Source organism: Pristis pectinata, chromosome 10 (genome assembly GCF_009764475.1).
Source record: "Pristis pectinata isolate sPriPec2 chromosome 10, sPriPec2.1.pri, whole genome shotgun sequence".
Lineage (NCBI taxonomy): Eukaryota > Metazoa > Chordata > Chondrichthyes > Rhinopristiformes > Pristidae > Pristis > Pristis pectinata.
Window position 1 is genome coordinate 67,528,265 of NC_067414.1, and position 15,380 is coordinate 67,543,644.

Sequence of the window (15,380 nt, forward strand, 5' to 3'; positions counted from 1 at the left end):
AGGCTCTGCTGTCAGACTTCATGTATTAGAACTGATGGATTCAAACTTCTTTGTCTGTCAGTCAGTCCAGGACTTACGTATCTGACAGTGTCTATGTGGACATCCCTGACAAACTACTGCTTAAACAGGGAAATGGCAGCAGTTACATTCTGAACTCTGGGATTAGCTAGCAAATTCCAGTGCAATACACCTGCAAAACGTTTGTCTTCTGAAATTACTGATAACCATCAATATCAGCTGTATCACCAAGGCAAGTAACAAGGGCAGAGTTACCAACAAGACATCACTGTTTGAAGATGGTCAATACTGATCAAACAGCAGTGACTGCTACAACAATGTACTAAAAGTCATACCACAAGGTATGTGCAGTTCATAGAGGTACACTCATATTTATATTTTCTACACACACACACACACACACACACACACACACACACACACACACACACACACACACACACACACACACACACACACACTTCTTTGAATGACTGCACACTTTGAGACCATTGAGAATATGATACACTTTTTCTATTCCAAGGCATGCAATCAGCCTTTGACACCCGAGTACAAATTTGAATCTGGTTGCTCATGTTGATGTGTTAGTTGTGAGTCATACACATATGGACTCACCCACACAAGATTACAGGAGGTGATTGCCAATTAAATTCAACCACATCTACCAGACTACTGTAGGACAGAGTAGGCAGAAATCTGTTTGTGTGATATATTTTCTATTTCTTCTCAATTAGGCAGATAATACGGTTTCACAAAGCGTGATTAGTGAAGCTCCTTGTATCATAATATGCAGCACACTGGTTCAATCACATTCAGCAACGTCTGTGGTTTTAATTACACATTCGGTCTGATGTGCATGTGAGTTAATACGCATTTCTCTTCAACAGAAACCTCCAGGTTCTCATTACTATACAGATTCCTGTTAGCACAGAAGACACTTAAAATCTGATGAAAAAAAATCACGATAATTACACGCTGAGACCAATTGTAGGAAAGAAAGCCATTTAACATCAAATTTAGCATCTGTTGGGAGGAAAGGAATTATCAATGTTTTGGGTTGAGACCCTGCATCAGGACTGAGAGTGGAGAGAGAAGATAGCCGACATAAAGAGGAGAGGTGGGAGGGGTGAGACAGGGGCCGGTAGGTGATAGGTTAACTGAAGAGGGGTAAGGGGCGATGGGCAGAAGGAGCTGGGTGGGTGAGGGGGAGGGGTGGTGTTGGGAGACAGAGGCAGGAGGGTGATAGGTGGAAGCAGACACAGGGGAAAAAAAAGGGCAGATTGAGCCAGGGAGCTGAAGGGGAGGGTGAAGGTGGAAACAGAGGTTGGAGGGTGATAAACTGGGTCACAGAGGCTACGTCCTATAATCTGAGAAGTAATGAAGGCACGTACCACCAGGCTTAAGGACAGCTTCTACCCCACTGTGATAAGACTATTGAACGGTTCCCTTATACAATGAGATGGACTCTGACCTCACGGACTACCTTGTTGTGACCTTGCACCTTATTGCACTGCACTTTCTCTGTAGCTGTGACACTTTACTCTGTAGTGTTATTGTGTTTACCTGTACTGCCTCAATGCACTCTGTACTAACTCAATGTAACTGCACTGTGAAATGAATTGACTTGTACGATCGGTATGCAAGACAAGTTTTTCACTGTACCTCGGTACAAGCGACAATAATAAACCAATACCAATACCAAAAGGAACCATTAAGGGAGAGATGAAGGGCATATGGAACCAGATGTGGGAGGGGATATAGTGAGTGAAGTGTGTAGGTAGTAGGTGGATGGAACCAGGAAGGGGAGGGGGATGAAAAAGGGTAAGAGGAGGCTAGTGGGGGGGGGGGGGGTTTATGGGAAAGGGAACAAAAATGGGAGGACTGGGGGTGGATCGGAAGGAGAGAGACAGGGGAACACTGGAGGTGCATGTCACCTGCAAGTGGAAAATTCAATGTTCATACCATTGGGTTGTAGACCACCCAGGTGGAATATGGGGCATTGCTCTTCTAGTTTTTGTTGGGTCTCACCCTGCTCGTGAAGACTGCTGAGGATGGACAGGTAAGTGTGGGAATGGGAAGGGGAGTAGAAATGGCAAGCAAGCGGGAGGTCAGATTGGCCATTGCAAACAGATTCCAGCACTTGTGGCCTTTGTGTCCCCGCAGATCATCCTCCATTCCCTGACTCCCAACCCATCCCTCCCCCTCCCCCACCTGGCTCCTTCAGCCCATCACCCTTCGCCCCTCCTCAGTCCACCTATCACCTATCGACCCCTGTCTTACCCCTCCCCCTCTCCTCTTTATACTGCTACCTTCCCTCTCTATTCTCAGTCCTGATGCAGGGTCTTGACCTGAAACGATTGATAATTCCTTAACTGACAAAGATGCTGCACTGAGTTCCTCTGGCAGATTGATTTTTTTTTGCTCCAGCTTTCAGTATCTGCAGAGTCTTGTGCCTAAAATAAATAAAATCCTTCTTTAGAATCTCCAAAACTAAACACCTAGTGGAATGCAAAACTTAGTCAAGGTTGCCAGGAGCATCAGGGAAATCAATTGGGATCAGAGGGAAACTCTCCAAGAAACTCTAAAGATGTACGGGTAGGTAAATATGGGTTTAAAATGGGCGGCGCGGACTTGTTAGGCTGGAAGGGCCTGCTACCACGCTGTAAATAAAACTTTAAAAAAAAGTACTTCATGTTCTTTTGACTATGTTCTAAGTAACAATTTGTGAAAATAGAACAAAAGTTAAATATCTCCACTTGGGAGGACAGCTTATCTGAAATAATATTTTGGATCTGAATTGATATTTGGCAGGATAGTTCAGAGATTTCAGAAGTCCATGTTGATCTGTGGGATATCTATATTTTTAAACAATTTTCCCACAAAATTCACTCAGTTTAAATTTGCTATTGTTCTTCAGAAAAATGCAAAACAAAATCTAAAAATAACACATAATAATATTCCAAGTATTTGGGTTTAAAATCAACAATGATAAAAGCAGAAACATAAAAACTAAAATGACAATGATCATCACATGCTTTTCATAGATCTTGTTTAATCCCATATCCGATGTAATTGATTAAACCCTAGAAATTGTATCCTGGCATATCATACGACAATGTCAAGTTGTATTCTGACAGATTTGTCAAAGTATTTCTAAGAAATCCACATTCCAATGGAGTAAAGGCCCAATTAATAGTGAATTATTGAATTCTCAGAATTACTTTTTCTTCTGCATTCATTGATAATAAATTGGCAGAGGTACATCTGGTGATGAGCATGGAACTTGCAAACTGAATGAATATTAGAATAAAGTGTCTATTTGAGTTTAAGTGACTCTTCCATTATTATTAGCAGACTCAGCAGGTGCCTGAGAGTGAAAGTGTGATTTCAAGGGCTAAATAAAACAAATGAACTCACTACTTTGCTCTTGTCATTGTCAGACTGCAAGTTAGTGATCTTAAGTAAAATGATTTGATGATGTTGGTTTGCATCACAAGGGTTACAATTACTATATGCCTGATTCTGTGACTTGTAAATCGTATTCAACTCTTCTTCCTTTGATAAACAACCTATAGGTCTCCTTGAAGTGTATGTTCTCAACTTCTAATGAATCCTATTATGGACACATGTGATGTGGAGTGCAAAGTGTGTGTGTTTTGTCAAGAGACTAACTGTGGAAGCTTCTACAAAATATCGTCGCAACTCAGAGGGCAGTTAGTCACATGGTACTCTCACTAAAGTGGTAGCAACCAGAAAGTAACAATCATTTGTCACAACCAATTATGCATTTTTCCAGTTTGCTCTTGGCCTCTCTCTGGCAATGGAGAAGGCTGAAGGCAGACAGAATTGTGTCAGAGTGGAAAGGAGAGTTGAAATGACTTGCAACTGGAAGCTCAAAAGTGCCGTTGGAGCACTGAATGCAATAAACCAGGTTGGAAGAGGTGCAGGTGAATTTCTGCCTTGAAGGGTTGTATAGGTCCCTGTATGGTGGTAAGGAAGGAGGTGTAAGGACATGTTGTACCTCCTACAGTTGCAGAGGACAGGGAGAGGTGGGTGGGAAGGGATGAAGAGAGAGGTCTCTGTGGAAAGCAGAAAGGAGGGAAAGGGGAAGATGATGGTGGTGGTATTCATGTTGGAGCTGGTGGAAATGGCGGAGGATGATATGTTGGATTCGGAGACTGGTGGGGTGAAAGATGAAGGCCAAGGAAACTCGATTGCTATCTTGTCCAGGGTGAGGCAGGGTGTGTAATAGCCTTCTCAGGCCTGCTGTCCATGATGTGGCTAATCACTGCTCCAACTCTATAAGTGGAAGTATTGTAACCAGTTCAGTGGGTATCATAATGCACCAACAATGATTCACTGCTGAGGCTTTTCTAGCACCGATTACACATTTTTGTTGGTCCTTATCCCACCATTGTAGCACGCCTTAGCTCCTGAAGTGATGCAAATGTTGTAGCAGTCAGGTTGAAATCTAGCATAATATTGGATCGTACCTGGAAGCGATCCGAGCTCAGTAATATTTAGGGAGGGTGGTACTATCTTCTAAACACTTCCTCAAGTGTCTAATGTTTATCTCCCTCCATGGCTGTTACAAACAGAATGTTCCAAACAATGTTGGATCCCTTGCATCATCTTATTCAAAGTTGCTTGGAAAATTTTAGGTCAGCATTTCCCATATTTCTCACAACATAGAAGGAAGCCATTTGTTCCATCAGGTTTATGTTGGCTCTCGGAGCATTCCCATCAATCCCACACCTGAATATTGTCTTTCCTCAAATTCTGAGGAGTTGTGAATTGCCTCCCACTTGGACAATTATAGGCCTGACTTTTTTATCTGCCCTCAAGATTTCATGCACTACCCTTTTCTCTTTCTCTTACTCAAGCCAGCACCTCAGACTTGTGATTAATTGGTGAGTTTCAAACTCATGACAAATACAGTGACAAAGTCATTTGATATCTTCTTTGTAACATTTAGTGGTGTGATTCTTCACTATTCTCATTGCCAGTTGAAAGTACATGAGCTCAGTGGTTTCTTAACTACTAAGCCCATTGCAGAATATAGATAAATCATGCCAAGTTCAAAGCATGTGTTATTATTCAATTGCTCTTCACAGACTGCCTTACTGGAAGCTTCTACAAGATATTGTTGCAACCCAGAGAGCAGTTAGTTACAGGACAGAGTCCTTAAAGAAGTGACAGCCTAAAGTAACAATCATTGTTCTCAAGCAATATGGGTTGTTCTGCCATTACACATGTTTCCATAACACGAATTGGTGAGAATGCAATTGATAGATTGGGGAACACCACTTGCATTCCAGGGGCCACATTGGTTACAGCGTGATCAGGAACACCTATTTAAATCTGTGCTTTGAAGGCAACTTCAACTGTTTTGTCTCCAGAATCAGTGTGATATTCTCATTTAGTGTATTGACTCATTGTGTAATGTTTGAGGGAGATAGCCAATTAAGAGATGCTTAATGTTTGAGTTTTATTATTATGGAGTTGCATTCATTAGGGAACGGGCAAGACACTGGGGATATTAAATTTACAAATTGTCATCCTAATTAATGTTCTTCAGCCTTACAAAATATGATCAAAGATAATGTGCAGGAAGGATTCTGACATAGCTGAAAGAGCCAGCTGAAGTCTAAATGATATCAAAGAATCAAAATGAATATATTCAATGGGTAATTGTGCAAGACCATTGTTATTCACTTGTTAAGAAGGTGAACTATGAGATGGGGTTAAATCAGATTTAAACCCAAATGAAACTCAAGGCCCAGTCAACATGGGAACAAAATGAATGCAGATCAGAAGGTTCATCTTACGCACTTTTAAATTTGTTGAGTTTATTAGGAGCTTGTGCAAATTGCAACTGCATAATATTATAACCCAAAAGGAAAAGGAAACACGTGATACCAATTGGCAGTTTATGGGAAGACATAAGGTTATTTATTCCTTCAGAGGCATTATGAAGATTACAGTGACGGGGTCTTGTGTAAGAGAATCATGTTGACTTTTGTTTACCAGTTAACAATATTTAAGATGGTCTTCAAATTTACACTTAAAAATCAATTTCATTATATCTCTGGGGATGAAAGTAAAACTATTGATCTTATCATTATTTGTGTTTACATTGTTCTTTTTGAATATGACACCAACTTGGAAAATAGCCTGTTTTAATTTACTGCTACTTCTTCATGATAACTGACAGTGGGTAACAAATCTCCTTCCACCCTCTCTCAGCAGAAGGTAAAGAACATCTACTTCAGTTAATTTATCTGTTCTTTGAGTCTATCAAGGGGTTTTTCACATTTATATGAAAGTTGTTAATTGTACACGCTAGGAGAGGGCATGTTGGATATGCCTTTTTCCTGTAAATCATCAGAAGAAGTAATCAGTAATACTTATTGCTTTATGTTGGTTGGCAGTGTTGAAACAGTTGGGACAGGAATGACTGCACACTCATTGATGTCGGACTGAAAGGACACATCAGTGTCATGTTTAGCTGGTACTGCCATGCTTTCCTCCAGTTCTCATTTTGTCCTCAGATCAACATTTTATGACTTCTGTATGATATGTCCTTTACAGTAAAGGTCGTTCCATTACTAAGTACAGATAACCCCTGCGTTATGGGGGGATTGTGTTCCTGGAACATGGGCCATATCACGGTTTTCTGTAAAACACAAAGCCATGTCATCTGCACGTGAATCAAGAAACATGAGTTGAAAAAAATACTGTGTTTCTTATTTACTCTTTTTTCACATAAATTCTGTGAGAGTGAATGTTATTCCGTATCTTAAATTTCTGGGCAGTGGTTTGTGAACGTGCAGATAAGCCAGGGGTTAAACTCAGCCATTCAGATATTGCCGCGAACTGAGTTCCTACGTGGCAGAAGATGCCTGCTGCCCTGCAGCAGCTGACAAATCCATCCCACCGATCTCCCAAACGCTCATTCACACGAACAGGCTATACATAAGTAGGGCACTCGTAACTTAGGAAGGACCTGTAGTGCACATTTGCTGACTGTTAGGTTAAAATTTAGAAAATTAGTATTTTGCACTCAAATTGAAGCAAATATCTCATTGAATTATAAGGAAACAAAGTATAAATTGAGTTGAATTCTAATTTTATGTTCCCGTTTGTTTGCTAAAGATAGGAGGACTTCTTTAAACTAAAAATATTAGTCATATTATTAATAAGGCTAACACATATTGACAGATTTTTACCATTACAGATAAATATTACTATTGATTTTCTATTGCAGGACAAAACATTAATGAATATGATCCGTGATTTATGCAGTAACTTCTTCAATTGTGCCAAAATTTATCTTCTTGCATAGATTATAATTAAATGTATGATAGCGTACCTGTGACAATGCATTTGCATTTCAAATGTGTGACTGTGGGCGATCTTAAGTGTAATTGAGTGAATAGATGAAGAGGTGTGTGGGTGAGAGATTCCATAATTATATCTATAGCTAAAACTATTGGGTGAACAAATGTGGGCACATTAAATGTTGTTTCTGGTGTACTGTATAGATGTCTGTGGAGGAATGCAGAGGAATGAACAGGTGGAAGGCTGTGTTGAAAAGAATGCATATTTGACTGTGCTGCAAAGGTGTCTTAATTGAATTATATTGAATTCTTTTTTTCCTTGTAAAGTAACAGTATTGGCCTCAAAAGCTGGTCCATCTAGGAAGAATCAGAAGAAAGGCCACTTTGTCTAGATATTATATTAAAATGCACAACATAGGAATAAAACGTGGAACCAGATAGTGCATCTAGCTGCCTTGTCATCAGGGTAGCATTTGAACAAACATTACATTAATGAGTCAGTGATAATAAGTAACTAATAGCCCGCAAGCAGCATGGTTAAACTCACTACTGGCTGCACAAAGGAAGTAAGTTGTTGTTGTCAGAGGCCAATCATCTGAAACTGTGAAGACGATGTGAGGTGGCTACACAGGGATATAGGTAGGTTAAATGAGTGGGCAAAGATCTAGCAAATGGAATGCCATTTGGGGAAAACGTGAAAAAGAAGTACATAGATGACCTCGGTGGTATTAGACTTCGGATCAGACTGAGGGAATTGTACCCCTACAGAATTCACAAATCACTACCAAAAAATATGAGACTTTTTACTCTTACGAAATTTATGTGAAAAAAATAAACACATTCATTTTGCTCAACTTGTATTTTATGACGTATGCAGAGTCACGGAAAATCTTGATACAGACCGTTTTCTAGGAATGCAAGCCCATGTTACGCGGAGGTCACCTGTATTAGGAGAAAATACGTTGAAAATTTAGAACTAGGGGCAACTGTTTAAAAATAAGGGGTTGTCCATTTAAGACAGAGATGAGGGAAAAAAAAGTTCTCAGATATTCAAGGGTCTTTGGAACTCTCTTCCTCAAAAGGGGCAGTGGAAGCAGAGCCTTTGAATAGTTTTATGGCAGAAGTAGATCAATTCTTGATATGCAAGGTGGTGAAAGGTTACTAGGGGTAGCTAGTAATGCATAGTTGAGGTTCCGATCAGATCAGCTGTTGTCATACTGATGAGCCAAGTAGCTTGCCCTTGCTTCTAAGTTGTATGTTTTCATGTGTGATCCTTCTCATTCAACAACTTAAACATGCATTCATTCCACTACCACTATAATGTGGCTACAGTGTACACTGAGTACAGCAGTATCCTAACAAAGTAATTTAATAAATCATTTTCTTTTAACATCTCAATACCTAGGTCTAGTTATTCACCTCATCCTCCAAACAGAGTTATCTCAAAAACCACATTTTGATTTTGATTCATAGAGTTATACAGCACGGAAACAGGCCCTTCGGCCCAATTGGTCCATGTCGACCAAGCTAGTCCCATTTGCTAGCATTTGGCTCATAACCTTCTAGACCTTTCCAATCTATCTACCTATCCAACTGTCTCTTAAAAGTTGTTATTGTACCTGAATCAACCACTTCTTTTGGCAGCTCATGCCACAGTCATACCACCCTTTGTGTAAAAAGTTGCCCCTCAAATTCCTATTAAATCTTTCCCTCTCACCTTAAATCTATGCCCTCTAGTTCTTGATTCTCTAACCTTTGGAAAAAGACTGACTGCATTCACTCTGTCTAGGCCTCTTATGATTTTATACACCTCTCTAAGATCACCTCTCAGTTGCCTACGCTCCAGAGAATAAAGTCCTAGCCCATCCAGCCTCTCCTTATACCTCAGTCCCTCAAGACCTGGCAACATCCTTGTAAATCTTTTCTGTACTCTTTCCAGTTTAACAACATCTTTCATATCAGAGGGGGACCAACACTGAACACAATACTCCAAATGCGGCCTCACCAAAGTCCTGTGATCACACTGTGATCTCCCAACTTTTATACTCAATGCCGTGACTGATGAAGGTCAGCATGTCAAAAGCCTTCTTCTCCACCCTGTCTAGCAGTGACTCCACTTTCAGGGAAACATGTACTTGTACTCCAAAGTCCCTCTGTTCTACAACACTCCCCAAGGCCCTGCCATTCATTGTGAAAGTCCTACCTTGATTTGACTTTCCAAAATGCAACACCTCGCACTTATCTGAATTAACCACCATTTGCCACTTACCTAGCTGATCAAAATTGCTGTAATTTTTGATAACTTTGTTCACTGTCCACAATACCAACTATTTCATTGTCATCTGTAAACTTACTAACCATGTCTTGTACATTCTTATCCAAGTCGCTAACATAGATGACAATGGGCCCAGCACCAACCCCTGAGCCACACCATGAATCATAAGACTCCCCATAAGCAATATGGGAGAGATCAATTCAAAATATACTTCAAGTTTTCCTGTCAACACACACTTCCTTGTCAAAATTTGTAAAATAAATGTTTATGTCCATTGTATAAATATTGTTTATAACAAAAAGTATATCACACTACATATATTTTCCGATTTTGCTCTACACTGGCAAAGTGGTATAATGACAGCATAACAAAAAAAAACTTGCATTTAGATGTTGCCTTTCTTGTCATCTAAGTCTATGAACTACTTTTGAAATGTAACCCATAGTAATGCAGGCAACCCCCATGTTGTGGGAGGTTGCATTCCTAGAAAATGGTCCTCATTGCAAATTTTCTGTAATGTGAAGCCACATCTGTGCATGCAACAAAAAATGCGAGTTGAAAATAAAACTTTGTTATTACTTACTTACACTTTTCACATAAATTTCATAAGAAAGAATTTTTATTCTGTATCTCACTCAGATTTTTGGTCGTGCTTTGTGAACTCTATAAATGTAAATTCCCATTACTCAAACTGCCGTATCGCGAGGATCGACTGTGTAGGAAAATGCATGATTCTGAATAGCAACATTTCATTTGGTACCTTCAACATAGTGGAACATCCTGAGGCATTTCACAGAACTGACACCAACCAATATCAGGAAATGTTGGAGCAGGTGAAGAAATGCTTGGACCAATTGAGAGATTTTAACAAGCATTTTGAAGGCAAAGACACACACACACACACACACACACACACACACACACACACACACACACACACACACACACACACACACACACACAACAGACAGAGATATGGAGGGGATACAAGATCTCAGCATGTTGACAGCCGAAGGCACGGTCACCAACAGTGGAGTGATTAAACTCTAAGATGAATGGGGAAGCGAAGTGGGGAGTGTGGTGGGTGGTGATGGGGGAGTGAGGCGGGGAGTGTGGTGGGTGGTGATGGGGGCGCGAGGCGGGGAGTGTGGTAGGTGGTGATGGGGGAGTGAGGCGGGGAGTGTGGTGGGTGGTGATGGGGCGCGAGGTGGGGAGTGTGGTGGGTGGTGGTGATGGGGGACCGAGGCAGGGAATGTGGTGGGTGGTGATGGGGGCGCGAGGTAGAACAGAAGCAGCACTTTCTCATACATGGCGATCCCTGAATGATCAGCGTGCAGGTGTCTGCAGTTTGGGATTACTTCCCCCAATGTTAACAGGCGACCCTACACCATCCGAAAAGCCGTCCTGCAACACCTCAAACCTTGCCTCTTTCCCAGGGCACCAATGCTCAATACAAGAGGGCATGGCTTTAAGGTAATGGGTTCAGGGGAGATGTCAGAGGGAGGTTTTTCACTCAGAGAGTGGTTGGTGCATGGAATGCGCTGCCTGAGGTGGTGGTGGAGGCTGATTTGTTGGTCAAGTTCAAAAGATTGCTAGATAAGCATATGGAGGAATTTAAAATAGAGGGGTATGTGGGAGGAAGCTGTTAGATAGTCTTAGGCGTGGTTTGAAGGTCGGCACAACAAGCTGGGCTGAAGGGCCTGTATTGTGCTGTATTGTTCTATGGTTCTATGATCAAAGGCCTGAAATAGAGAAGCTGTGATATCTCAGTATTATAGCATTGCAAGAGATTCCAAAAAATGTAGGGCTGAGGCAATGGAAGGAACATAGAAAATAGAATGGTAGAGCACAGGGACAGGCCCTTCGGCCCACGATGTTGTGCTGGACTAAACTAGTAATCAGAGGCTTCACTAAACTAATCCCTTCTGCCTACACAATGTCCATATCCCTCCATTCTCTGCATATTCATGTGCCTATCTAAGAGTCTCTTAAATGCCTCTATCATATTTGCCTCCCCTGACAGCACATTCCAGGCACCCACCACTCTCTGTGTTAAAAGCTTGCCCCACACATCTCCTTTTAACTTACCCCCTCTCACCTTTAATGCATGCTCTCTGGTATTAGACATTTCGACCCTGCAAAAAAGATACCAGCTGTCTACCCTATCTATGCCTCTCATAATCTTATAAACTTCTATCAGGTCTCCCCTCAGCCTCTGCTGCTCCAGAGAAAACAACCTAAGTTTGTCCAACCTTTCCTTATAGCTCATACCCTCTAATCCAGGCAGCATCCTGGTAAACCTCTTCTGTACCCTCTCCAAAGTCTCCACATCCTTCCTATAATGGGGCGACCAGAATTGAATGCAATACTCCAGATGTGCCCTAACTAGAGTTTTATAAAGCTGCAACATAACTTCCCGGCTTTTGAACTCAGTGCCTTAACTAATAAAGGCAAGTATGCCATACGCCTTCTTTACCACCCTATCAACCTGTGTAGCCACTTTCAGGGAGCTATGGACTTGGACCCCAAGATTCTTCTATATATCAACAGTGTTAAGGGTCTTGCCATTAACTGTGTACTGTCCCTTTACATTTGATCTCCCAAAGTGCAACATGTCACACTTGGCCGGATTAAGCTCCATCTGCCATTTTTTTAATAAGATGTCTTTATTAGTCACAGGTACATTGAAACACACAGTGAAATGCATCTTTTGCGTAGAGTGTTCTGGAGGTAGCCTGCAAGTGTCGCCACGCTTCCGGCGCCAACATAGCATGCCCACAACTTCCTAACCCATATGTCTTTGGAAAGAGGGAGGAAACCGGAGCACCTGGAGAAAACCCACACAGACACAGGAAGAACGTACAAACTCCTTACAGACAGTGGCCGGATTTGAACTCCTGTCGCTGGCGCTGTAAAGCCTTACGCTAACTGCTACGCTACTGCCCATATCTGCAAATGATCTATATCCCATTGTATCCTTTGGCAATTTTCTACACTGTCCACAATGCCACCAATCTTTGTATCGTCTGTAAACTTACTAATCCACCCGTCCACATTTTCTTCCAAGGGAAAGCAAGAATGCAAGAAAGCAAGTGAAGATTTGAAAGCAAGGATGAAAAGTTAAAAATTGAGGTTCGCTGTGACCCACTATAGATGAGCAAGCACAAGGCTAATGGGTGGACAGGACTTGAGAGTTAGGACATGGGTAGCCAAAGTTTTGGAAGAGGTCATTTTTAGAGCGTAGAACCAGGCAGACAAACAGCAGTGCACATCTAGAGGGCTTCAATGACAGATGACAAGAGTGGAGTCTGGCAACATTAAGGAAATGGAAATAAGCAGTTTGATGATAGCAAGGATACTTGGTCTGAAGTTCGTCGTGGGGTAGATATCTAGTTCAATTTCAGGTCATTTTTAAGGTGGAATAAGTTAAAAATAGCCAGGTTCTATCTGTACCTTTGGGTGGAGCCCATGGCTAGGGAACAAAGTTGGGAGACTACAATGTATTCAAAGACTTGAGGGGAGAGGAGGACTGGAGATTGTGATATTTTGCAAATATCATGGGGCCCTTGGTTGTTTCTGTTGTGGAGATGGCTGATCACATCAATTTGTATTATAAATTTGGACACAGGAATTTATATAAAGATATAAATAATGTTTGAATTTAAGATGTAGAGAAAATTACATTTTCATGCTGTGTTCCAAATATTTCTGCCCTAACAACTATATTTTTTCATGAATCTGTGGGTTGTGGCATTAGCAATTGATTTTTCTTTTGTATGTGATAAATAATATGAGGGCACTGCTCTCTGAAACGGATGAAAACTTATTTTGGTAGTATGCCAAACCTCACAAATTCATTCAATAAAAATAAAAGTAGAGATGATAGTTTTGGAATTGGGAGATTTGCACAAAGTATTCTGTATTTTCACAAGGGATTTAAGCATCTGCAAAAGTTCTGAACATCCCCTGAAACGGTATTACTGATTCTGACGCAGCAACTGAATTCCAGAAAGCAAGAAATAATACTGGACTTGAAATTGCAAAAAGGTACAGACAGAAACCTGCTACAATTGCCTTATTTCATTAACTAATCACAGTGGCTGACTGGAAGGATGGTCACGAAGGCAGAACCAAAATGCAATACATCAAACAGAACAAAGCCAAAATGGGATCAGAGCTCCAGTCTAGTCCAGGATACATATAGCAAAGCCGACCCAGATGTTGTGCGCTAATCAGATTCAGCATCAGGGTTGAAACCCACAGCGGTGGGCTGTGCTATGTGCTGGAGAGATGATTAATGTGACTACAGTACATCGCACAAATGGGGCATTTGGTAATTAAAACTCCATTCGCTCAGGAATGGATGCATGGAACTGAGGTACAAATCCGATTTATGGGTAATAGGATTACTCTCAAAGAAGAGAACGGTTAAAGTGTTTTGATATAATTCAGAGATTTTTTTTATTTTAGTTGAGATTAGCATTTCACTTCACAACATTGATCTGTATTTTATGCATGTGTACAGTGTTTATTGTTGAAACCCTACTGCGATGATAAAGTTTACAAAATCAACTTCATTGTGGATAAAATGGTGTCTTTTACATTTTACATTTCGGTGGAAAAATGTTTAATCTGTTGGAAACAAAACACAGAGGGAAGTATGAAATGAAATTTAAATAAATGCTGTAAATATTCAGTAGAGAGCAGCTACAGAGATTGCAAAAGGATTAAGTTAACATTTCAGGTCTATGTCATTTTATCAGAATTTTAAAAAAATGTGTTCGTCCTTTTAAATAAGTGTTCATATAAGCCAATTAAAGGTAGATTGAGAACAACAATACTGCAAACATAAATCATTCTCACCAAATGTCATTACCAATAAAACTGTTCGTGCATGCTGTTGCCACAAGATGGTGCTGCCAAGGAGTCAGTCTGCAGAAGCAGCTACTCTGAACAGGATCTTTGCTCTTTGCAAAATGAAAAACACTTCCACAAAATGTCAGTATTGCCTATTAACACGTTTAGTTCTGACCTACATGATTGCAGAAGAACATCCGATAACTAGGGAGGGGGGCACTATTGGTGCATCTATAGTGACGTCTTATCCACCGCCTCCCGGAGCAGCGAAAGGCGAAGGGGTGTAGTTCTTGACTGAGCTCATGTGCTGCCAGCTGCCTCTTTCTGTGACTACAGTTCCCGCGATTGCGCGGGCTGTCAATCAGACGGCGCCTCGTCCAATGAGGATGCGAGCGAGGCGGATTCCCGGTGCGGGATCGCGCACAGTTTCTGGTGTAGCGACTTGGGAGGGGTGCAGAGTCGGAGCGCAGCACCGTTAGCCACCAGCCCGAAGGAAACTAATGTATGGGGCACGCGAATATATAGGAAACTAGATCCACAAGGCTCCGCTGGGTTCAACGGGAGACTTCAGGGAGAAATAAACAGACGCAGGTAAGGGGTTTTCTCCTCGTCCACCCTACTCCTCTGCTCCATCCCTGGAGTGGGAAGGAAAGTAGTGATTATAAGGCGTTGTGTGAGAAGAACCGGAGCAAGCCGTTTTTTGAGCCGTGCTAGCTGGAAATTATTGCAGAAATTACTCCGGGGAAAGTACATTAAGTAGGCTTTTGGCACGCATAAGAAGAGATGGCTTCGTGCCAGTTACCCAGTGTAGCTGCGTGGTATTATGCACCCTTTTCCCCACCCCTTACCCAATCACTCCAGCCTTTACTTAAGTTTACATAAACACACAT

The 15,380-nt window shown here is 41.4% G+C and overlaps 1 protein-coding gene across 5 annotated transcripts in view; it reads left to right on the plus strand.

The window, feature by feature from the left end:
• Positions 1 to 14,930: 14,930 nt before the first annotated feature.
• The window catches only part of LOC127574945 (CYFIP-related Rac1 interactor A), a 171,117-nt gene continuing 170,667 nt past the window's right edge, over positions 14,931 to 15,380 (plus strand). For all 5 annotated transcript variants that reach the window (XM_052024485.1, XM_052024484.1, XM_052024487.1 and 2 more), the window contains exon 1: positions 14,931 to 15,081. The gene's annotated coding sequence lies outside the window, so the exon portion shown is untranslated. The remainder of the gene's footprint in view (positions 15,082 to 15,380) is intronic.